A 27,156-nucleotide genomic window follows, 5' to 3' on the forward strand; every position below is an offset into this window, starting at 1 on the left:
TAACTGTGGACAGGTGGCTCAAGATCACCTAGTTCTGACCTCTTACTTCTCCAGGTCATAATGTCTTTTTCAGAACAAATAAGCAGGGCTAATAGACAGCACTCGAAGGAGAAAAGGAAGGGAGAGTGAGTCTTTAGTCCTCCTATCAAGGCATATAGTACTTATACAGAGTCAGAAAAGAGGGGAAAAACATCATGGAAAGCAGTGTGTTCTTTGAATTCCTTACAATGGTAAAGCTTACATTCTCCGCAGGACAGTATTTATGCACATATAAAATCAGTTAACATTCTGATTTTTGCATTTCTCAAATATATGGGAAGTGAGCCAAATTTATAAAAATAAGAGCCTTTCCCCAATGGGTAAATGTACATAGGATATGAACAGGTCATTTTCAGAAGAAGAAATCAAAGCTATCAATAGTCACATGAAAAAATGTTCTAAATAACTATTGATTAGAGAAATACAAATTGAAACAACTCTGAGATGCCCCCTCACACTTATCAGATTGGCTAACATGACAGAAAAGGAAAATGATAAATGCTGGAGGGGATGTGGGAAAATAGGGGCACTAATGCATTATTGGTGGAGTTGTGAACTGGTGTCCAAGCATTATGGAGAACAATTTGGAACAATGCACAAAAAGCTATAGAACTGTGCATGCCCTTTGATCCAGAAATACCACTAATAGGTCTGCATATCAAAGAAAAGGGGAAAGGATATAATACATGCATGAATACATGCTTACATACATACATACATACATACACACACACAAAATATTTATAGCAACTCTTTTTGTGGTGGCAAAGGATTGGAAATTGAGGAGAGAGTCATCAATTAGGAAATGGTTGAATAAGTTGTGGTATACAATTGTGGTGGAATATAACACTATAATACTATAAGCAATGATGGGGGCAGCTAGGTGGCAGTGGATAGAGTGCTAGGCCAGAAGTCAGAAAGACTTATCTTCCTGAGTTCAAATCTGGCCTTAGATGTTTAACTGGATAAGTCACTTAATCCTGTTTGCCTCAGTTTACTCATCTGTAAAATAAGCTACAGAAAAAAAAATAGCAAACCACTCCCCTATCTTTGCCAAGAAAACCCCAAAAGGGGTCATGAAGAGTCAGGCATGACTGAAAACAACTAAGCAACAACAACATAAGAAATGATGAGCAAGATGGTTTCAGAAATTCCAGATTAGGCTTATATGAATTTATGCAAAATGAAGTGAATAGAACCAAGAGAAGATTGTACACAGTAACAGCAATATTGTAATGATAATCAACTATGAAAGACTTAGCTACTCTTATCAATGATCCAAGACCATTCCAAAGGACCCATGATGAAAAGTGCTAACCACCTCCAGAGAGAGGACTGATGAACTCTCAGTGCAGATTGTGAATTTTTTCTATGTTCTTTCTTTTTCTTGCTTCTTTTTTTTTGGCAACTTGGCTAATATGTAAATATGTTTTGCAGGACTGCACATGTATAATTGATATATTGCTTGCCTTCTCAATGGTTGGGGGAAGGGAGAGATTTTAGCACTCAAAAAAATTTTTTTAATGAATTTTAAAACATGTTGAGATTTACCCATTGTAAGACAATCAGGAGAGGCAGTGCTCTTGAGATAGGCTGATCCCTAAAACCTTGTGTTTTGAAGAAAGAATGGAAAGGGGGAAAGGGGAGTTTTCTCTTTGGAGGCATTTGGAAGACATAGAATGCCTTATTTATGCAAATATTAACACACTGTTTCTTGTAGTACATGTACCTTGAACCCTTGGCATGACTTTTATACCTGGATAACAAGATATCGACTAATGCTAAAAGAAAAAAAGCAGCCTACCTCTTCTATTTTTGAGAAGCAGCATAACTAAATGATTAGAATAATAAACAAAGTCAGGAAGACCTGGATTTAAATCCCATCCCTTATACTTGTTAGATATATGACCATAGTCCAGTCACAACCTCTGAGACTCAGTTTCCTTAATATGTAAATTGGAGATACTAATACCTGTAGTATTTTTTCGCTATATTGTTCTGAGGATCCAATAAGGTAACATTGATAAAAACACTTTGTAAACTTGAAGTAGTTTTAAAATACCAGCTATTATTATCACCGCCCCCCAAAAAAAATTGTGAATGACTTGAGAGTACAGATAGAGTGGTGCTATTTAGAAACCTCCATTCATCTATTATTCATTTCCTTCATTATCTATCATAGTGCAAAGACACTTTCTCCTCCATGTAAAATTATGCTTTCTTACCAATTTAGCTCTCACTCAGGACACTTCAGTACCTTGGTCAGATGCAGGAGCAGCAAGGATCATGCTTTATGGCTTTGATCAGTACAAGTTCCCTCACCCTCAGAGATCACATTGAAACAGGGATGGCAAAACAGGAGATTGGACAGTAGGTGGTGGAGAGTATCATCAACTACAGTCCGGACCACAAAAGTAACATATAGAGAGAAAGCCCTAGACTTGGAGTCAAAATACCTGTGTTTGCATCCTGGCTCCTACATTAACTAGCTAAGTAAATTCAAGCAAATTAATCAATCAACAAACATCTACTAAGTACCTACTTAGTGCCAGGCATTATTCTAGACACTAGGGATGCAAAGAAAAAGAATGAGAGAATTCCTGATGTCATGGAACTTATATCATAACTGGATATAGGAAATATGTATACATTCTATATAGAGTAAATGTAAAGAGTATGAATGCAAAGCACTTAGATAAATAGTAATTTAGGGAGAAGGCATTAGCAGTTGTGTTAGAAAAAGGTTGATGTAGAAGGTGATGCTTGAGCTTTCCCCATCAATAAAATAGTTGTAATATCTGCTCTCTCTACCTCATAAGACTGTTATAAGAATTAAATGAGATAATGGTATATGAACAAAATGAAATTTTTTTGCACTACAAGGAGCAATTACCATGAAGAATTCACAGAAACTTGAATAGTTTTGTATGAATTAATATAGAGTAAAATAAACAAAACTAGAACAATTAACACAATAATGTCAAGGAAGATAACATTGTAAATCTTAGATCTCAATGACAAATTGTGACTTCAGAAAACTGAATAGTGAAGCATGCTCTTTTTACTAGAGAAGAGGTAGAATATAAGTGTGGAACAGGTCATATATTCATTTTGCTTCCCTGTTACTTTGTTATAGACACTTAGTAGCTGTCTGACCCCAGGCAAGTCACTTAAAACTGTTTGCCTCCATCTCTTCATCTGTAAAATGAGCTAGACCAGGAAATGGCAAACTATTCCAGCATCTTTGCCAAGAAAACCCCAAATGGGGTCACAAAGAGTCAGACATAACTGAAACAACTGAACAACTTGAACAAACTTTGTTACTACAGAAGGTTCTATTTGGAGAAAGGAGTCATTGGGAAATGACAATAATATTTTAAGGAAGAGCACCAATAAAATGTTTTAAAAATAATTAAATGAGATAATATATGTGAAAGTAGTCAGTCAATACATTTATTAAATACCTATTACATGTCAGGCACTGTCCTAGGTACTTGTGAACTGTAAAGCACTATGCAAACCTAAGGTGTTATTCTGATGTTCATTCCCAGCATTTCTTAAAAATAGTTATATATTAGGCAGATATCTTTATCTTAAAAATGCTTAAAGATGCTTAAAATTACTACTATCAATACATTTCTCATGTTATACTCACTAGCTCAGAGTCAATCCTCTTATGAATATTTTTGTATATATACACATACACATACACACACAACACATATATATGGTTAAATTATTTTTTCCCAGGATGTAGCACTTGGACCCCTATATAAAATACTACCAAAATTGGACTATGCATTTATTGCATTATCAATAAATATTCATTGATGCACTGAAATTATCTTAAGATCATCCCATCAGATCATATTGAAAGTTCTCATTGTCATTTGATGTGTCCCATTTATATGAAATCATGTGACCTCTCTTCACTAATTCTGATTTGAATTAAAGCAAGAAATTATTTTCTAAAGAGTTGCTGAACTCTTTTTATTCATCATCTAAAGAGACAGGCATAGTGGAAAGAGCACTGGACTTGTCATCAGGAAGTCCTCGGTTTGAGTTCCTTATCAGATACTGTGGCCCCAGGCAAATGAGTTAACCACAATAAGCTTCAATTTCATCATCTGAAAAATGTGGATAATAAATGAGGATAATAACCTGCACCCATGTCAGAGTTGTTGTGAGGATCAAATCTATGCAAAGTGTTTTGCAAACCGTATAGTGCTGAGCAAATCAGCTATTACTGTTATTATCTTTCCTACTCATACCTATAAATGACAGACCCTCAGGCTTGAGCAGCATAGGACATTAACCCATCCACCATGAACACAAATCAGCCTTTGTGTGTGCAGCTTCAAGAATAGGGGTCCAATTCAGTGTTCTGCAGAGAAATCTTCACTATAAGACTAAGAATATGTGGTAGGACATAAGAATTGTTGCATTGCATCAGGTCCAGCTAGTATCTGACAGTGACACCAAGGACAGTGTTACAGAAGGTATGGATGTTCCTCTTCGTGTCAATATTGTGCCTCTTCTTATATGGATGATGGTAAATTTGAAGCAAGCTGTCAGTGCTGGTTCATCAACCATCTAGTAGTCAGGGTAGTTTTTATGCATGTCATCCTCTTGAGATTTTATGTCAGATATGACTAGAAGCCTGCTTCCCTAGCAGTCCCTGAGGGCAATCCTGCCAGATGTACACAGCATAAAAATTAAAAATGCAATCTTTGTGATACAGACTTGAATGAGTTCTTCCTGGGAGGGCTGAAAGCAATGTTGCCCTGATTATAACTGCTTATAAGTATCTCTATCCTAAAGGTCTTGGGATGTTTCTTTGATTCTATAAAGGTCTTCCAGTGGGATGAGGTGAATGTACATGTGTGAGTCTGAGTTGAATGTCACCTGCACAAACCAAGAAAAAGCTTGTTACAAATACCACATGACCAAGGTACCTTGCAGTAGGCTAAAGCAGTGGGTAACATTCCTAGGAGCAAACCAAGTCCAGAAAAAATGACAGTGGCAGAAGAAAACTGTTTTGTAGAAAACAGACTCTTCTCTAGGGAACTAGACATAAAATCTTTCAGTGCCATATTCCAACTGAGCCTCAGACTCCACTATAAAATGCTGCCCTTCAAAACTTCAGGTCTATTCATATTATTTGAATGGTATGTACTCCATGTATGGTATGTATAAATCAAACATAGCTTACTTAAAACACAAACAGCAGAATTCAAAGTAACTCAGAATACAAAATCATTTCAATTCAATCCTATCCAGCTCAAGAAGCATTTATTAAACACCTAGTAATGGCAAGGTATTGTGCAAGGCACTGGGGATACAAACACAAAATAACAGCCTCACTCCAAGCAAGCCTATATTCTAAGTCAGGGAAGGATATACATCTAGACATGTAAGAACATAAATGATTATTTGAGCAGGAAGGAACAAGCACTAACAACTACAGGGAACCCATAAAGTTGTCAGATAGTATGTAAGCTGATCCTCATTAAAAAAAGAATTAGAGATTCAAAAAGACGGAGTTGAGGAAAAAGTACCTCCAGACAGGAAGACAGTCTGTGCAAAGACACTGAACTGGAAAATAGAGGGACAATATTGAGGAAGAGTAAGTTGACCCATTTGGCTGAAAATATCATATTAGAAGAGAAGAGTAATTAGATTTATGATCTAACTTTTTCAGTACTAAGTACAGGAATCATTGTAAATTCTATTGTCTTAAGTTTTTAATTTTGATTTAAGTTACTAAGTACTTCCAAGCTCCAGAAAAAAAGATTACTGAAATAATAATAAACACAGATTTTTTTTGAGAATAATTCTTTGGAATAAGTCAATGCAAATATTATCATAACTTCCATATGAGGAAACTGAGATTCAGAGAAGCTAGGTCACTGCCTTGAGTCAGATAACTAATAAGTGTTGGAGCCAGGAACCATAGACTCATAGATGTATAGCTACAAGGGACCTTAGAAGTCATCTAGCCCTATCTCCTCAAATGTTAGTTGCCTCCCTCTCAAACTTCCTTGTATTTAATTACTTTACATTTCTTCTTTTCATATACATTCTGTATATGCTTAAATGTCTTTACTGTTTCTCCCATTAGAATACAAGCTCCTTGCAATTAGAGATTGTTTTATTGATTGTATTTGTATTTTTGGTGCTTAGCAGAGTACCTGGCATATAGTAGGTACAATAGATTTTGTTGATTAATTGATATGGATGAGGAAACTGAGGCCTGGACAGCATAAGTGATTTGTTCGAGGTCACAAAGATAGATATTAGAGGCAAGATCAAAACTAGGTCTTACCTGATCCCTAGTCCAGTGTATTTTCCATTAAAGTCAAGCTGCTGGGGTTATTTTCTAGAAGTTTTCTTATCTAGTGAAAGAAAAAGAGTCCAGAAAAATTATCTGTACACTTCATTTTTCCAAATTTTCTTTCCCCTTGTAGAATAGATAATAGAGAATTGACTATATGATATTTATTTCAATGATTATAGCTTAAATTTAAAATTTGAGTAATTCTTATCAGCAGCAAATCAATGTAATCATGAGCAATTTGTGCTATGGCTTTAAATGGCCAATTTCCACACAAGCAAACACTTAAATGACCTTAGCATAAGCCATTATTTCATTAAGAAAAAGCTGTAACTTTCAAAAGGAAGGGGGATGTCCACCAGTATTAGAGCAGGGGAAATGAATCAGGACTTGCCATGATTATCAGCTAGTTCAGAATTTAAATAATTTATGGGTTGGCTTAAATTCTTCATCAATACCAGTGTCATCAAGACTAGAGACAATTGTTATGAAACCATCAAATTCCCAGGCTGCCAAATGCACAAGGTCGAGCTTCCAGCAGCAGAAGACCACAGTTATTCTTCCCTTATTGTGCCCATTCCCTTCCTCTTCCAACTACCAGGAAAGAACAAGAGGTCCAGGTTATACCACAGACAACACATCCATTGGGCTAGTTTACATTTGAAAAATTATTTTCTCTTTTAAAAAAATTCATCAAAATAATCCACCTTTCATACTCAAAAAGTCTACTTCATGCTGTAACGTGAGTATGGAATAGCTATCATATGAAATTGATCACACACCCATTTGTTGATGAATATTTTCCCTGCCATCAAATTTTGGAGAACATAATGTGCAGATGCAAGGGAAAACTATCCACTGTCACTTTTCATGACTTTGACCAAATGTCACCACATAATGAGTTGGATCCCTATCAAAGAAAAGAGACTGAAAAAGCAATTTTCAATGACTATACTAGACTATGATCTGTGAGTTCTCCATGGGTGACTTTCCAAAGGAAAATAATGCTAAACAGGCACAGTGGAAAATGTTTCTCATGTTAGCAAGCACACTGGTCTATAATCTCTTTTTCTCCAGAATAGATGCTTAATGAATGCTTATTGGATTAGAGAATAAACAGATGGGATATGATTGCTGAACCATTGTTAGTAACATTTGAAAGATTATAGAAAACAGGAAAGGTATCATAAGATTGGAGAAAGGCAGAGGTCTTGGTTTTTGAAAAAGTGAGGAGTCAGTGAACAATAGACCAATGAGCTTGACTTTGATTCTGGTGAAACTCCAAAAATGAATCATTATAGATCTGATTGTGAGCTTCTAGACTGGGAAATAGTGTTTCCAAAGAACCAGTTAGGGCATACCAAATTAACCTCATCTCATTTTTTGACTAGACTACTAAAGTAGTAGATGAGGGCAATGATAGAGATTACTTAGGGATAGAGATTACCTAGATTTTAATAAAACTTTTGATGAAGTGTCTCCTATTATTTTTGTGGAGATGAAAAGATGTGGACTGGAATATAAATACAGTTTGATGTGTTCAGAACTCCTGGAGAAGTTGGAATCAAAGAACAGTGGCTAATGGTTCAATGTCAAAATGGTGGTCCCTAATGGAGTAGCCCAAGGAACTATTCATGTTCCTGTGCTATTAAACACTTTTATTAATGACTTAAATAAAGGCATAGATGAGAAGTACAAATTTGCAAATGGCACAAAGATAGGAAGAAAAGCTACAACAATAGCAAAAAAAAATCAAATAGAAACAGATCCTGCCAGCTGTATATTAACTTAGAAAACCACAAACTGACATTATCTATGTTCTATTGTATTTTTGTTTATTCTGTTAAGCATTTCCCAATTATATTTTAATCTGATTCACTTGGTGAATTTTGTGGGCAAATTTGACATCTCTGAGGTAGAACATTGGACTAAATCTAATAAAATGAAATTCAGTAAGGGCAAATACCATCCTGAATACAAATAAACTTGACTACAACAAATCAATTTCATAAGTACAAGATATAATTATAAAACAGTTGTTCAGAAAAAGGATCTGTGAGTTTTAGTGGATTTTAACTCAATGAGTCAGCAGTGTGATGTTGGACCCCAAAATGCCAATGTAATCTCGTGCTGCATAGCATCCACACATAGGGAGAAATTAGCAAAAATGATAACAAAATTGAGTTAATTGATAGAACTTGGAACTAGTTTTTTTTTTAAAAAATAGTAAATGAGATAAAATCCTACATTACTTGATGAAGATGAAAGAAAATTACAAATATAGAAAATGAAAAAGAATTCACAACAAATAAAGAAGAGATAAAGGATATTTTAGAAACTTTTGCCCAACTATACACCAACAACCAACAACTTAAATCAAATAAATGAATCTTCATGAAAACATAAGATGCTTAAACTAGCAGAACAAAAAATAGAGAATTTAAATAAATCAATTTCAGAGGAAAGATTTTGAACAAGGAAAAAAAAACTCAAGGACCAAATAGATTCATAAGTACATTTTATCGCATACATCACAAAGATTATACTCTTTGACCACATTGGATCTATACCAGGAATGTAGGGTTGGTTTAATATTAAGAAAACTATAAGCTTAATTAATTAGATTAATAGAAAAAAATAAAAAGCAATTATATGATTAAATATATATATATATATATATATATAAATCTTTTAACAAAACACAATGCCTATTTCTGTTTAAGAAAAACTAGAAAATACAGGAATAAATCTTTCCTCAAAACAATAAACAGTATATATCTAAAACCTACAGCTACTGTTATTGTAATACAGATAGACTAGAATCCTTTAAAATAGATACAGAGATAGAACAAAGATATCCATTGTTTTATCGCAAACTGCTGTTTTACAGAAATAAAGATAAACCTGAATAATTGGAAAAATAGTAATTGCTCATGGACAGAACAAGTCAACATAATACAAATGACAATACTACCTAAATTAATATACTTATTTAATATCATACCAATCAAACTACCAAAGTAATACTTTGTAGAACTAAAAAATAGTAACAAAAGTCACATTGTTTTTCAAAATAAACAATGAAAATAAATGGAAACTAATGGGGGCAAGCAGCACCAAATCTCAAAACTATACTACAAGGCAGTTATTAAAATGATTTGGTGCTGTCCAGCAGCAAGAGCTAGAAAGAGAAATTCCATTTAAAATAACTGTAGACAATGTAAAATACTTGGGAGTCTACCTGTCAAGACAAACCCAGGAACTATATGAACACAACTATAAAAGACTTTTCACACAAATAAAATCAGATCTAAACAACTGGAAAAAATATTAATTACTCATGGATAGGTCAAGCCTACCCATATAATAAAATGACAATTCTACCTGAATTAATCTATTTATTCAGTTCCATACAAAACTATCAAAAATTATTTTATAGAGCTAGAAAAAAAAATAACAAAATTCATCTTCAAGAGCAAAAGCTCAAGGATATCAAGGGAATCAATGAAAAAATGTGAAAGAAGTTGGTCTAGCTGTACCAGCCTTCAAACTGTATTATAAAGTGGTAATTATCAAAACATTCTGGTACTGGCTAAGAAATAAGAGTGATGGGTCAGTGGAATAGATTAGGTACAAATTACATTATAGTAAGTGACCATAATAATCTACTATATGATAAACTCAAAGATCCAAGCTTTTGGAACAAAAAGTCATTGTTTGACAAAACTGCTGGGAAAACTGGAAAACAGTGTGGCAGAAACTAGGTATAGATCAACATCTCACACCATATACCAAGATAAGGTCATAATTTACACATAAATAGGCAAATTAGAGCATGGAAAATTTATCTGTCAGATTTATGGATAAGGGAAGAATTTAAGAGGAAAGAAGACATAGAAAGCATTGCAAAATATAAAAATAGATTTTTGATCGTATAAAATTAAAAAGCTTTTGCACAAACAAAACTAATGCAACTAAAATTATAAGGAAAGCAGAAAATGGCGAGGGGGCAGAGAGGATCGCAACAAGTATCTCTGATAAAGGTCTCATTTCTCAAATATATAGAGAACTGAATCAAATTTATAAAAATACAAGTCATTCCCCAATTGATAAATGGTCAAATTACATGAAAACAGGCAATTTTCAGACAAAAAAAATCAGTTACCTATAATATTAAAAATGTTCTAAATCATTATTAATTAGAAAAATGCAAATTTAAACAACTCTGAAATACCACTTCACACCTATCAGATTGACTAATATGACAAAAAAAGGAAAATGTTGAAGGAGATGTGGGAAAACTAGGATACTAATACGCTGTTGGTAGAATTGTGAACTGATTCAACCATTCTGGAGAGCAATTTGGAATTATGCCCAAATGGCTATAAAACTGTGCATACCCTTTGATCCAGCAATACTTCAATTCTCAAAGACATCCAAAAAAAGGGGAAAGGACCTATTTGTACAAAAATATTTATAGCAGCTCTTTTTGTGGTGGCTAAGAATTGTAAATTGAAAGGATGCCCATCAACTGGAGAATGGCTGAACAAGCTGTGGTATATGATTGCAATGGAATATTATTGTGCTATAAGAAATGACAAGCAGGTCAATTTCTAAAACACTTGGCAAGACTTACATGAACTGATGCATAGTGAAGTGAACAGAACCAGGTGAACATTTTACACAGTAACAGCTGTATTGTTTGATGAAGAACGGTGAGTGATTTAAGTATTCTCAGCAATACAATGATCCAAGACAATCCCAAAGAACTAATGATTAAGCATACTATCTGTCCAGAGAAAGAACTGATATTGTTTGAATATAAACTGGAGCATGCTATTTATTACTTTCTTTCATTTTTTTTCTTTTATTCAAGTCTTCTTGTACAAAACAACTAAAATGGAAATGTTTTACATGATTTTTGATGTATATGTATAACCTATGTATAACACATGTATAACCTATATCTTATTGCTTACCATCTCAGGGAGGGGAACGGAAGGGAGGAAGGGAGGGATAGAATTTGGAACTCTAAATTTTAAATAAAAATGTTTTTAAAAAAATAATAATTAGGTACTGGTTAAGAAAAAAAAGATCTACCAATGAAGCAGAATAGGTACACAGCATATAAAAAATGTATTTAATATCCTAAAATTCAATAAACCCATAGACTCCAGGTATTAGGATAAGGACTTACCATAACATATTTTAAAAACTACTGGAAAAGTTAGATAGTAGTTGGAAGAAATTATATGAAGATCAAAGCTTACATGTTATAAAAAGATAAATTCCAAATGGATATGTGTACTTGATCTAATTACAAAAAGTCAGATCATAAACTTATTAGAGAAAGGTGTAAAAAATACTTATTAGATCTGTGGATGAGAACATTCATGACCAAAGAATAGAAAATATCATAGAAGATAATTTTGGTTACATAAAATTTAAAAGCTTTTTTTTTTTTACAAATTCTAATGAAGCTAAAATTAAAAATGAATGATTATCTGAGGGAAATCTCTGCAGAAAGTTTCTCTGATAAAAAACTCATTTCCAAAATATATAAGGAATTAATTCAAATTTAGAAGAATGAGACTTATTCCCCAATTGATAAATTGTCTAAGGAAATGAACATATAATTCTTAAGGGAAGAAAACCAGGCTATCTACAGCCATATGAAAAAAAAATCCTACTAATTAGAAAAATACAAATTAAAGCAATTCTGAGATTCTACCTCACATACCAGAGTGGCAATAATGACAAGAAGAGAAATAATAAATGTTGGAGATCCTGTGGGAAAATAGATACATTTGATTGATCTGTACAACCATTCTGAAAAGCAGTTTGGAATTATACACAAAAAAACTGCTAAATAATAGATATACTAGCTAGTACTATACCCTAAAGAAATCATAGGAAGAGGGGAAAGTCCTTTATGTACAAAAATATTTAAATCAATTTTCTGTGGTGACAAGAAAACTATAAACTAAAGGGATTCCCATTAATTGAGCAATGGCTGGATAAGTTATAGTATATGAATGTGATAGTATATTTTGGTAGTATATTGTGCTATTAAAAAATGAGGAACTAGATTATTTCAGAAAGACATGAAAAACTTATATGAACTGATGCATAGTGAAGTGAGCAGAAACAGAACAACTTACACTGTTATAGTAGCAATACGTATTTATACTATATCAATAGTATTCTATTAAATCATTGATATAAAAATGAACAATTTTGATGTCTTTTAAAACCTGACAAAGAATAATATCAACAGAACCAGGGAAACAATTTCTATTCAATCCTATCCAAAAAATATAAAAATATAAAGTACCTACTATGTGCTGGGAACTGTGCTAAGTGCTAGAGTTACAATTAATATGAAGAAAGACAGTCCCTGCCCTCAAGGAGTTCATAATTTAATGAGGAAGACAGCACACAAAAGGAGGCAGAAAAGGGGAGGACAGGGAGACCAGGAGGTACCTGACATGGGGTCCAACAGAGTTGAACTCAGGCAGAGCTGGAGATACAGAGTGAGCTAAAAAGTCCAGTTTCTACCCTTTATAAGGGAAAGCATTAGGAGTTTGGTACTCCACCCTAAAGCTCTCCAACCAAAAGAGAGAAAAGGCTGAAGGAAGTGGCCTCAGTCCAGGCTTGAGATAGCAGCACATTGACAAGATTAGAGGTGTTGATCCTATGGTATTCTTGTCCTTGTTCTTCCATAAGTCTGCCATAGTGAATCTGATGGGGTGCTAATGATGGACCCCTAAAAGGCCCTGGGCTTTCCCACATGGCCCAGATCCCTGGTGTTTGTCTGAGGCATCCAGCCCTTTCCAGTCAATAATTCTTTTAACTGCCCTTTCATTGTGGCCCTCATTGTCTGCACCTGGCCCACCCCAGCTACTTGCCAGCCCTAAATCCCATCCAGATCTTCCCATAATCTTTCTGTATAAAAGTGTCTATCTTTCCCCCATTAAATTGCTCAGATTCTTAAAATTTTGTCCATTTGTATTGGCATCACAAACAGCACATGCTATCACAGGAATAGCACAGGAATCTTGCCCACTCCAACTGGTGTTTTAATAAACTACTTGAACTGAAAGGAGGCTTGAGCAGTCAAATTCTTTTGAGGCAGACCTCCACCCTTTACCCTTGTATTTCAGGGTTCTCAAGACTCATAGACCACAACAGATCCTCTCTAACATGCTGAAGCCAAAGGTAGAAGAGAGGGGGAGGTGTCGAGACTTTCCTTCATTCTCCTTACATCAAATACATATGAACATGACCCCTTAGTCCCATGAGATCAGTCCATCATCTTTTCCTTTCATCCATTTTTCCCTATATCTTTAACTCCAGTTCTTCTTCCTAGTTCCTTATTTGTTATGATGCAACCTGCTCCTACCTACCATATATGTCTCCACTGCCCTCTGAGTGATACTCAGTCTTAATTCTTCATAAACTGTGATGTTCTATGACTTTTATCCAAAACCACCACTAATAGAACATTAGTGACTTTAAAAAGCAGGAGACTACCATTTCAGGGAGAAGTTTAGAGTTATTAAAGGAGCTCTACAACAGAGATAAAATGGTTAAAGCCTCCACAGAATAGTTTCTGGTTGAGTAAGGATGCTGGTGAGGCTATTGAAAAGATGACTCTTTGGACAAGGTTTTCTCTGTAATGTTTTTGTAGGAATCTTGAATGATTGTGTTATATAGAGAGGAGACATCTTGCAGAAGGGAAGTCTTTAAGGAGGTATTTTGCTCTCCTGAATCAAAATCTTTTTTTTAAATGGTTGCTCTTGCTAAGCAGTGGGAGCACATTGGATAGAGCACCAGGCCTGCAGCTAGAGACCTGAGTTAAATCCAGCTTCAGACACTTACTGGTTATGTAACCCCTGGGTAAGTCATTTAACCTCTGTTCATCTCAGTTTCCTCATCTGTAAACCGGGAATAGGTATACCACCTACCTCTCAGAGTTGTTGTGAGGATTAAATGAGATAATAATTATTAGGCAATTAGCAAGACAGGCTGATTAAGGAATTATTTGAGAATCAGTAATAAGTCATCCTCTACCTGTTAAAAGTTAATAAATTTTATTTGTGTGATATTATTCAGTTCCCACCCTGACCTCCTGTAAGAAAGTCTTCATGATGTACAGACTTGAAACTGTTGTGTGCCCTCCAAGTCTTTGGTGTACATCCACTCCTTTTTTCAAATTCTCCCATTTTTGCAAAATATTTCTTGTCATGCTCACCTATTCCCACCTTTGCATTAAAGTTACCAAACTATGAAATAAATAACTGGGAGGGTCTTTTTTAATTTTTGTAGAATTTCTCTGGTTTTTTATCCATGACTACAGGCATTCTTAATCTGGGATCTGTAGACTAGATAGCTAGATAGGTAGATAGATTAATTGATTGATTGATAATAGATAGATATAGATAGATAATAGATAACTATCATAATAAAAGTAGTTTCCTTTGTAATCCTATGCAATATAAAACATAATATTAAAAAGATTCCATAGACTTCACCAGACTACAAAAGGGCTCCATGATACATTTTATAATATGTTGGTACATAAGATGCAATTATTTTTAATGTAGTTATTTTTCAAATATTTAGCACAAGCACTGCAATATGAGTTGATAAAATGTCTCGTGAAATGATGTTATTTGTTGCCTTTGGGTACACAATTGAGCTTACTCTAAAAACTCATATATTTGGCTCTTCAAGAAATTGAGAACTATCCTTTCATTTAGCAACCATTTCTTTTTAATTTTTTTAACTTTCAAAAATGTTTTTAATTCTTCACTATTTGTTTTTCAAAAAGCTGAGACAATTTACTTTTTTGTCTTGGCCATTTTTCATTTATAATCTCTCGAAATATAGCTCTGAAAAAAATAGCTTTAAAAAAGAAACAGTAGTGGACCACATGTGATAGAGGGTAATTTTTATAATTTTGGTGGTGAGCTTCTTCATGTTTAGTTAGGCTTCTCCTCCAAGAGCTAATAGTATGTTTCTGAGATCATAATCAAAGCCTAATATGGCAGAAACTGTTATCTCTAGTGCTCTGCTAACATAACCTTTTAGAACCCAGGGTTATAGCCATGACATCATAATGAGACATTTTAGTTGTACTTTGTAGATGCATTCCTAACATCAAACCCAGATTTCCCCCATTCACAATTCCCACCCATTTCTCCTGGCTCTGCCCTTTGGAGACAAACAGAAGAAGTCTAACCTTCTTCCATGAGACATCCTTTCAAATTCTTGGTGACAGCAACCACATTCCTTCTGGGTCTTCTCCCAGCTAAAAATCCTTATTTTCCTTAACCTTTCTTCAAATTATATAAACTCAAGGCTCCTCCCCATTCTCACTGCGCTTATCTGGACACTCTTCAGTTTATATTGATGTCCTTCCTAAAGTATTTTAAAATATACAAATATTTTATAGATGAAACTGAGACTGAATGAGACAAAATGTCTTAACTATGGTCACATGGCTAACAACTGGGTTAATTGCCATAAGAATCTAGATCTTCTGACTCCTAGCCTAATCAATCAATCAACAAGCATTTATCAAGTGCCTACTGTATGTATGCCATGCACTGGGCACTGGGGATAAAAAGACAAGAATGTTCCTGTCTGCAAAGAGCCTACATTCTATCTGGAGAAGTAATGTATACATACATAAACATGGTACAGTGGAAAAAGTGCTGGATGTGAAATTAGAGGACCTGAGTATAAACCATGCCTTTCTGATGCTTATGGCATGTGTGATGCTGGCCTAGTCACTCAAACTCCTTGGTCTCCTTAACTGCATTATGAAGGCCTTTGAAGTTCCTTCCAGCCCTATGTTTATGCTTTTATTAACCAACTCTAGAACCTTTTGATCCTATGATCCTAAATGCATATATACAAAATGCATGCAAGGTAGTTAGGGGAGAGGAAGATACCAGCAGCTGGGGTCATGAGGAAAGGCCTCACAAAGAAGGTGACTGACTTGACCTGGGATGTGAAAGGAACTAAGGATTCTAAAAATCAAGGGAGAAAAAAGAGTGGCTTGCAGGCATGAGGGACACAGAGGTGAAGTCCTCAACGGTTCAGAAGTTCAGAAGGAGGGGAGGGGTTTAGCGAAGGAGAATCAGATGCTTTGTAAAATGGCTATTCCTCTCATCCCCCAGGGTGAAAGTGGAATCTAAACTAATCAATCAGCCCAATTCCATTATTTATATGAGAAGAGAGCTATTACAGAGTTCTTGCACTGGGCATCCTTACGCCCCCTGACATTGTCCTTTATTCCCCATCCCCTTGTCTTCTAAACTTCAAAACCTGCTGTTTCAGACTGGAATTTCCTCAGAGATTGGGACATCAAACTACCTCAGCAGCCTTCTCAACCTGGAATACCCTTCAGTAAAACCTGCCTGGGTCACCTATTGATGATTTCCTCATGCAGCTTCCATTTTGTGAAGGGGCCTCTCCCAGCCCTGTTCCAGGCTTTCAGACTTCAAAACTAGCCCCAGCACTCCTCCTCACCACTCCCCCACAACACACACACTTTTCTGAATTGTCTTTTCCCATCAGAATATAAGCTTGTAGAAGGCAGTTTCCTTTCCTTTGTGAGTGTGTGAGGCAATCAGGGTCAAGTGACTTGTGCAGGGTTATATAGGTACTAAGTGTCTCAGGTCAGATTTGAACCCAGGTGTTCTTGACTCCAGGGCTGGTGCTCTATCCACTGTACCACCTAGCTGCCCCCTTTCCTTTTGCTCTTAATTGTAACCCCAGAGATTAGCACAGTGCCTGACACAGCACTTCATAAATGCTTGTGTCCTGTCTTCCTTCCAATGGAAAAGCAACACCATTCTTCTGACATCCACCCCAAATCCTACTGGTAAATGTCCATTATAGTGTGTAGTTGTGTGGCATTATGTAAGTGCTCTGATCAGGAAGCCTGCTCACAGAGACTATGTGTTACTAAAAAAAGAGTGCAACATTTGGACTCAGAGGTTTTGGGTTCAATCTCAGCTCTAATATGTGTACCCTATTACTTTAAGGATGGTCTTGGACTCAGTTTCCTTATCTGTGAAATAATGACATGTGAAGTATTTTCAGATATAAATCCATGATCCCATTGTCCCAAGGAATTCTTCTTTCCAACACGCTTATTCTCCCTGCCCTAAGATGTCTACTTAGAGTAGAAAAATGTCAGAAGAGTTGCAAAAAAAGAATAAATTGCTTTTATCTACATAAAATACCATTCTAACGAGTTAGGCTTATCTGAGAAGATTGAACTAGATGGTCTTTAAGTCCCCTTGTAGCTTTAAAACTTAATATTTCTGTCAAAATTTTGTGCTTTTCCTCCCTATCTTTATTGGGAAAGGGGTCCCCACTCCAATCTTGACATGTCAATCAATTAGTAATATTTATTTTTAGCAATTAGAAATATTTATCAATGCTTATTATGTGCTAGGCGTGCTCAGTACTAGGGATAAATAAAGGCAGAAACATTCCTGTCCTCAAGGAGCTTTCATTTTAATAGGAGAGAAAATATGTGTGTGTGTGTGTGTGTGTGTGTGTGTGTGTGTGTGTGTGTGTATGCAAGTAAATACAGAACAGACAGAAGGTAACCTTAGAAGGGAAGGCATTAGTATCTGGGGGGTGAGACCCAGGAAAAGCCTTTTGCTGAAGGTGGTATCTAAACTGAACCTTTAAATAAGGCAGGGATTCTAGACAGAAGTGAAGAGGTAGAACATCCTAGGAATGTCAAAAGCAACAAATCACAACATCAAAAGAGATGTCGAAAGGCAGTGAACAGAGCACTGTACCTGGAATCAGAAAGATTTGTGTTCAAATCCACCATCAGGAATTCAACTAGCTGTCTGACTCTGAACAAGTCATTTAACCTCTGTCTGCCTCAGTTTTCCCATCTGTAAAATGGGGATAATAATAACGCCTACCTTCCAAAAATGTTGTGAAGATAAAATGGGATAATATTTGTAAAGTACTTTGCAAGCTAAAAGCACTATAGAAATTCTAGCTTTATTATCATTATTATTAAAATGCTACCTATCCATTAGGGCTAAATCTAAGCCATTTTCTCAGTAAGTAAAGTCTTCCCAATATCCCATGAGTTCAGAAATTATCTTTCCTTTCTCAGACCTTGCAAAATACTCCATTGGTATCCTTCCTGTTCACTTAGTCAATTCATATTTATTAAGCACCTATACATACCAGGCACTATGCTAAATAAGGAGTACAAAGAAAAGCCTTCCTCCTCCCAAAAAAGGTTCTTTTTCTCAAAAAACTCATAGTCTAATGATGGAAACAACAGGCAAACAAATATGTGTAAACAAGATATATATAGTTTAAATTGGAAATAATCGATGGAGTAAAGTCATTGGTATTAAGGGGGATAAGAAAAAGGATCCTGTAGAGATAAGATTTCACTTGGGACTTAAAGGAAACCAGAAAGCAGAGATGAAGAGGGAGAGTATTCTAGGCATGGGGAGCAGCCAGTGAAGATGTCCAGAGTCAGAAAAATAGATGTTATCATTATTTGTGCATATTACATACATATGAGGCAAAGGGTGCCATTAGAGAGATGTATAACTAGAAAAGGAGGTGAACTAATTACAAGGCAGAGGAATAACCACTGGGCAGCCCACCTGCTATCCATTTAATGTTAAGAGGAACACTCACCCAAGCTAGGTGAAACCTTTATGGACATTTACAGGAGGATCTGGACAAAGAAATACAGGATGGGAGAGCATGAATGGGTTATTATTTGCACCATAAGGAAGACTACTCATACCAGTGACATCATAGATCTAATAAGGTATTCAAATATCCTAACTCCCTCCACTAGATTATAAATTCTATGAGAACAAGGACCACATCTTATCTTTGCCCCTCCCCCAGAGTATAGCCCAGCACTCTGTACATAGCAGGTGCTTAAGAAATATTTGTTCAACAGGATAGATTATAATAAATTCAAGGAAGGCTTTTATTTCAAAAGTCAAGGTGTCATCAGATTTGTAAATGATCAGTAAGTCTCTTTAACTTCAGTATTACAATTATGTTATGGTGTCCATCTAGAGAATTGATTGGAGGCTTAGAGCCCGGTTCAAGCATTTTAATCCTGGCGACTTTGTCGCTCAGAGTTCCATTGCTAAAACTTAATTTGGCAAAGGTTTTAACTTACAGCCTCTAGACAAAGAGAAAGCTGTCCATCTACATATCCATGAATGCTTTAACAGAGTATTTTCTTCTCTGCCATTCAGACTTGGAAACAGTTTTTTCCTCAGTGTTTCCACATTCTGTGGTTCCCCAGGGATTTAGTGAAAAAGGGTAACTTTCTCGAGGTGGTCACACCAATCATTTGTCATATGTAGGCATCTAGAAAGGTTCCTTTCATGGAGCTCTTCAAGGTGACTTGGTAACCAAGGCAAATCAGGTTTTCCTCACCAATATTTCAGGTATCAAGTAAGCAGGGGAGGCCATTTATGACCAGAAAGTTTAGTATTACCTAGGCAATTTTAATTTATTCTCTAGATATATAAGGATATAAGGAAAGAACATAATGGAACAAGATCTGAAGTTGGAGTCAAAATAATAATTATGACTTCAATTCATGACATGTTTTACTGTATACAAAGCAGGAGGCAGAAAGTGAAGAATTTGGAATAAGAGCACCCAAGTGCAAATCAGGATTCTGCCACTGACTAGCTGTGTGACCTTGGGCAAGTCACTTGACTTGGGTCTCTGAGTCTCAGTTTCCTCACATGTAAAATGGGGGAGTTGGACTAGATGGCCTCTGAGGTCTCTTCCAGCTCCGTATCTATGATTGTCCACAAATTCACTATGAATAAATAAATAGTGTAAGTATTATTAAACCCATGTTTATAGATGAGAAAACTGAGGCTCTCAGAAGTGAGGTAACCTGCTCATGATCACGCAGCTGATAAGAATTTTACGTAAAACATGCAATCTTGGTCTCCTGACTCAACGCCCCACTGTTGTCCTATAGAAGGCTTGGCTTTCAGTACTCACGTCACCATATCTACTATCCACTCAAGTCACCATGCAATAGATTTATGATCCTGGATGACTCAACCTCGGTAAGCCTGTTTCCTCATCTGTAAAATTAGGGGTAGGGGAGTAGCAATTTGGTATCTGGATTTGGAGTCATAAGATCTACCTCTGTTACTGTTTGTGTGATACTATTTGTGCAAGTCATTTAAGTCTCTGAGTCTCATCTAGAAAATGAATAAGTTGAACTGAATGATCTCTGAGGTCCTTTCCAGCTCTAAATAGTCTCACAGATCTAGGGCTAGTCATCTCATGATCCCTTCTTGCAATGATTATCTCACAGCATTGTATTAAATGAATAAGTGTAAAGTGCTTTGTGGGGCAGCTAAGTGGCACGGTGGATAGAGTGCCTGGCTTGGAGTCAGGAAGACTCTTCTTCTTGAGTTAAAATCCAGCCTCAGACACTTAACTAGCTTTGTGACCCAAGGCGAGTCACTTAACCCTGTTTGCCTCAGTTTCCTCATCTGTAAAATGAGGTGGAGAAGAAAATGGCAAATCACTCCAATACCTTTGCAAGAAAACCCCAAATGGGATCATAAAGAGTCAGACAGGACTGAAAAATGACTGGACAACAACAATAACAAAGTACTTTGTAAAGTGCTACACAAAATGTGTGACTATAATTAAGAGTGGGAAAAAGATGTGAATTGAGATAAAAATGATCATGGAGACGAATAACGAAAAAGTGGGAGAAAAGGGTGCGATGTCAGCCCTGTTTGAAAATTCATTAGATCATCCTTGGAAATGAGATCATGGGATCAAGGATTTTGAGTTTAAAGGGATCAGCTAGTCCATTCCCCTCATATTATAAATGAAGAAAAACAACTATTGCCTTGGCCAAGGTCACACAGGTAATCAGTAGAACAGCAAGGATTTGGATCCAGGCCCTCTAATATCAAATCCTATATAGTTTATTCAGAATCCAAATAAAAGTAAGGAAACCCAGAAGCAGCCTTACTCAAAACTCAAACATCCATGCAATGCAGAAACACAAAACCTAAATGTAGGTCAAAAATCTACTCCTGGACGTTGACTCTATGTAGACAAATAAAAGCAAGGAAGTAGCCAAGAAGTATTTGGTTATCATTGTGCAGCACTCAGTCTGATTCAGGATACTGCTACTTCCAAGCAGTTCTGTCATCCTCAATGATCTTCCTTTTCTTCTACCCTCCACTTTGCCTTTCCTTTTATGTATCATGTGTGGTCAGAGTCCTAGAAAGGGAAAGAGCTCATAACCAATGTCTTGTTTCTAGAATGGCTTCTGCTCTTTACATCTCCCAAAGAATGTGTCTTACTATCAATAAAATAGTCTGGTGGATGGATAAGCCCTTTCAATATCTTGTATACCAGCATATATATGACATTAATCAGCTACATGCAGTATCTCTGGGGTACAAAGCTGAAGGAAAATATTGAGTATTACCAAAAAAGAAAAAAAGCAACTATAACATTCCTCCCTACCCCCGCCATCAAAAGAAGAAGCCCTGTGATATTTAAAAGCCTTTGTTCCAAGCTAAACAAAGATGAATTAGTTCAATGAAGGCAAAATATCTACTAGAGAATGCACATAAGCAGTACCTGTCAGATGGTAACCTAACTATGTACTTAACTGCATGCCTATCAATACCACGACCTCCTGGCTTTCCTCTTCTTTCCTACTGGCATGTTGTTTTTTCTGCCTGGTCGAACTGAGTGTTACTCTAGCATTTAGGAGGAAATGCTTCAGATCAGACAGAGGAATGAATCTAAACTTGCCTGGATCACTTTTCAAGGTTTCTTTCCCAGTAGCAAACTTTTTTAAAGTCAACTGTCTTCACTCACATACCTCAGTAAGTTATCTACTACTTCACAGCATGACCCAAAGTTTACAATTAAACCCAACCACCCATAGATCAGTGGTAGAGGGGGAAGGGGGAAACAACTCTACCCTTTGTCAACAGACTATCCTGTTTCTTGTAACTGGGCTTCAACAATATAGCCTATTCATTCCCCTAATTAGAGAAAATGGTATTAATCAAATGAAATAAAGCATAGAGAGGCAGATTGGTGTAGTTCAAATGATAAGACAGGTTCAAGAATGCCATTAAAAATACAAGTGGACATTAATCCCAGGGACAAATCAAATCGCTCTCTTTCCCAAGTGTCATGAAATAGAAAGAAAAAAATAAAAAGAAACCATTGTTGGCTTGCAGAAAAACAAGACAAAATCTCCAATTACTTACTTAACTAGAGTCCGTCTGCAGAGGTATTCCACACAAACATCACCCTTTCTTGTCCAGCTGCCAAGTACTAAAGCATGAAGTGAACGAACAGCTGTTTCCTTCAAGTCCAAGCTGTGTGTCTTAACAAGTCACATGCCCCTTCTGATAAATACGGCTGTCGTGCCAGGAGGTCAGAAACTGAAGTTCATTATTCTCCTTATTAGAAAACCTTTTGCTAACACATGGGTTGGCTTTGGCATTTCACAATTACAGGGGAATGCATTTCACAGCTTGCTTCTTCTCTTCGACCCCCCTCCCCCCTTTTCCTCTTACCAATCCCTGCTTCTTTTAGTGACAAGCACCACACAGCTGATAAGTCATACTGTAGGGCAGGGCCACTGAAAATGGAAAGTTAATTGAGTATGTGCCAAGTAGAATGGCTCAAATTTGGATGGTTGGGTGTGGGGGGCAATGCAGGAAGATGAAGGGGAGTTTCTCACTGCACTCATCTTAACTGGGCATATTGGGGACTTTTATCAAGAAGGCAGGCAAAATGCAAATTGCCCCACTAGATAAGAGCAGAAATATTTTTATATTCTCCTCCCTCACTACCTCAGCTCAGGAAAATCTGCCTTTTCACTTTTGATTTAATTAATTCACTTTTTAGCTTTCCAGTTTGTATGGAGATTTCCTGGGATGGAGTGGATTTGCCCGCAGGAGACCCAGAACTCACCTAGGGAAGAGGAAAGAGCACTAGCTTTCAAGTCAGAGAACAGTTTCCTGATCAGCCTTCTCCCTCTGCCAGGCTTCAATTCAAGCTCTGTCACTTGGGACCTGTGTGACCTTGTGCAAGTCATTTCAGCTCTCTAGACCTCAGTTTCCTAACGTGCAAAATGAGGGATTCGGATCACATGATGCCTGAGGGCCCGTCCAGCTCCACATCTACCATCCTATAAGAATTTAAGGTCAATTTTATTTTTTATTCATTCCTCTCTTAAGGTTTGTACAGGGAAGCTCTTCTAGAAGTGAAAAAAATATAAAAGGTTTGCTGACCCCACAGACCCAAAGGAGTGTAGCAAGGACAGAGCCATAGACCACATGTTTTTGCAAGAGGGAGATAAAGCAAAAGAAAATCAGAGAGAGAGGATGCTGGAGGATATAAAAATTAGGATTTCTCTTAAGAACAAAGGATAATATTGCATGGGATTGGTATTTGGTATTATAAAGACTAGATTTTCTGAGAATGATCTGTAAAATAATGGTGTGTATGTACGTGTGTGTGTGTGTGTGTGTGTGTGTGTGTGTTGGATGGATGAGAATGGAGAAAAGCAGGGTTAGATGAAGTGATTAAGGCCATCCAGTGATATGAATGAAAACGGATTTCAACCGTCCTTTGTATTTCGTCTCCTATAATACACTTTCAGGATGTGCTACTGCCCCCTTAGGTGTAATAATAGAAGGCAGGCTGCCACCTCTAGGCTCATTCTCTTACCAACTAAGGCAACAAATACCATTCCATTCAAAATGCAACATAGTTAAACTCAACCACTGGTGTGAAGTGATTTTCATTCATGGGGCAAAGGGGAGAGGGGGAGAGAGACCCAAGGAATGCACAAAATCTCAGAGGCTCAGAAATGGAAGAAACATCAGCCAGCATTTGATTGAATGCATACCTTAACAAGAATACTCTCTGCAACCTATTGGACAAGTGATCATCCAGCTTTTGCTTGAAGTTTTCTAGTGAGACCCTAACCAAGACACTCCAAGGTAGTCCATTCCACTTTCAGCAGCTTTAATTTTTGGAAAGATGTCTCCTTGTATGGAGGCACCTAAGTAATGTAGTAGATAGAGTGTTGGAGGCAGGAAGAACTGAGTTCAAATCCTACTTCAGACATTTATTGGCTGTGCTCACTCTGGTTGAATGACTTAACAATTGTTTGCTTCAGGTTCTTAATCTGTAAAATGAGGATAATAATAGTTTCTATCTCTCAGTGTTGTTGTGAGGATAGAATGAGATAATGTTTGTGAAGCTCTTCAATACTTAAAGAACTGTGTAAATGTTAGTTATTATTAAGTCTAATCCTGTCCCCCTCCAAGATTCATGTAAGCTCCTTGAAGGTAAGGTCTGTTCAGTTTTGTCTTTGTAATTCCAGCGTCAAGTTCAATGCCTATCACATAGTATGTGCCTAATAAATCATTGTTGAATGAAGGAGCAAATCAATGAATTACTCCTTGTTCTTTTCCCTGGAGCCAAACAGAATAAATGTAATCCATTTACAATATGGCAATCAATCAAAGGCTTAGTGACAGCAATCTCATTCCCCACTAATTCTACTTCTTGTAATAAATAAGGGCAAAACGATCTAAAAAAGATAATGGATGGGCTTAAGCACACAATGAGAAATGAAGACCAAATCATTTAATTTGTTAGATCAATGTAGGCAGCTAAAAAAGGTGGTTTAGGTCACCCAGAGGTCTTTTTGGACAAAACTATCTAGTTTTGCTCTTAAACCTGATCAAAGCATGCAAATTTTTATTTCCCATGTTATACAGAATAGGAGCCACCTGTGTAGTCAATCTTTCAAATTGGACCCAGTCCGGAGAGGCCTAGGCTCTTAGATGTCAAAGGGCCTTTAGATTTTATTAGTCCAAACTATTTTTCAGAAAGTCCTTTGTAAGTTTTGAATGGATATGTGTGTCTACATAAAAGTACACATATTATTATTATTACAATATTAAAAACACACATATTGTAATTACAAAATTATATAGTGAAAGGAAAAAACACAATTTGGAGTTCTTAAAATCACAGAATTAGAGTTGGACAGCACCTAAGATATCATTATTTTATAAGTAAGGAAACTAGGGTCTTCTTAAAGTAAGAGTCAAGATTTGTATCCATGTCCTCTAATTATCAGAAAAGTTTATAGGAGCCATTGTAACTCAGCAGACAGAACACTGGTCTGAAATCAAAGGCTATAATTTCAAATCCCAACTCTCACACTCCCTCCCTGTGTGACCTTTGGGCAAGTCATTTAACCTAGGAGGCCTCATTTTCTGCACCAGTAAAATGAAGATGTTGGGAGTTACAGATGGAACTATTAAAGTTGCCTGGGATTTTGAATTTTTAGTAGCCCCCTAGAATACAGTAATATCCCAAAGGAAGAAAATGATCAGAAAATAAATTTTATTATTCTAAGAAATAAACAAACCAAATAAGAGTGTCTGCCTAATGAATGTATACATATTCATATGTATTAAGAGAAAAGACAAAATCACAAAAGAAAAATGCAATAAACCAACCCCAACAAAACAACCCCAACAGTAGCATGAGAAATAAAGCAAAAAATTTCTTAAGCTACAACAAAATGGATAATTAACACATTAGAAGAAAATGAATAAATTAATTTTGTAAAACTATCACAAGATTAAACAAGATAGGAATGGAATTTAATACAACTGAGTAATCTTTCTACCCTGTCATCCTATTATTGTGACAGTGGCTGCTACTTAACTCCTCTTCTGGGTCTATGCCATTCCAGTTACTGAGAATCTACTGTATTTATTGGCTCCAGATTCCCAACTATGCTTCAAGCCTGCCATCTTTCTACAACATTGTACTGTGCATTCCCTGCTTCCCCTTTTCTGTGTCTTGCTATGGAAATGATATTCAAATCAATACTACTATTGTTGGTGGAAAGGTCAATCCAGTGCCTCATGACTTTGTCCATTGTTCTTCTATAATCAAAATACTCTTCCCTAGCTACCACTCCTCTGTAAATGTTGTCTGCCTTTATTAGAATGTAAACTCTTTAAAGGTAAAACCAATGTCATTTTTGTTTTTGTATTTCAAGAAGTGCTTAGAATAGTGACTAGAACATAGTAAGTGCATAAGAAAAGAGTTTTCATGTGTTTATTCAAGGTAATGATGAAACTCAACAGTTTACAAATACCTGTGTAACATATAAGCAAAACAATAGGTAGATAAAACCAGAACCGTAGCCATGTAGCCTTTTTTTTGCAGATAAAGAAATCAAGACCTATTAAGAGACTTGTTTCCCTGGACAAAATGGTATAATAATGATAATAAATTACAGGCTAATCATAAAATGAACTTATATTTCAATATTTTTATCCAATTATAAAAAAATTCATTTTATACACCTACATAATAGTCTGTAAAACATTAAATATAAAAGACTAGCAGGATAGCCACTTGTCCTCAAACTGTTTCTAACTGAACTCCATCAAAAAAGATGAGAATGAGATCACCATGATAACAACAATAACTGACATTTGAAACCAACTTGACTTTTTCCTATTCAAGTCCAGTCCTGAACCAGGACACTGGAGTTCATAAGATACCAATCATATAGTTATAGAGCATCGGAGCTGGAAGGAACCTTAGAGATCTTCTAGTCAAAGCCCATTACTTCTCCATTAAAGAAACTAGTCAAGAGAGGCTAAGCAACTTGCCCTAGGAGAAATCAA

The 27,156-nt window shown here is 36.1% G+C and overlaps 1 protein-coding gene across 8 annotated transcripts in view; it reads right to left on the minus strand.

Annotated features, from left to right (window-relative positions):
* RASGRP3 (RAS guanyl releasing protein 3) overlaps positions 1 to 27,156 on the minus strand; it is a 156,182-nt gene that overhangs the window by 100,380 nt on the left and 28,646 nt on the right. For 4 of the 8 annotated variants that reach the window (XM_027850446.1, XM_027850450.1, XM_027850447.1 and 1 more), the window contains exons 1-2: positions 22,687 to 23,118; positions 6,365 to 6,434 (exon numbers count right to left, since the gene is read on the minus strand). The exons of 1 other annotated variant lie outside the window; for it this stretch is intronic. The gene's annotated coding sequence lies outside the window, so the exon portion shown is untranslated. Of the gene's footprint in view, positions 1 to 6,364; positions 6,435 to 22,686; positions 23,125 to 27,156 lie in introns of those variants that run through there. 3 more of the 8 variants (XM_027850451.1, XM_027850445.1, XM_027850448.1) reach the window with 3 other exon arrangements.

Source organism: Vombatus ursinus, unplaced genomic scaffold (assembly GCF_900497805.2).
Source record: "Vombatus ursinus unplaced genomic scaffold, bare-nosed wombat genome assembly UNPS02009062.1, whole genome shotgun sequence".
Classification (NCBI taxonomy): Eukaryota; Metazoa; Chordata; class Mammalia; order Diprotodontia; family Vombatidae; genus Vombatus; species Vombatus ursinus.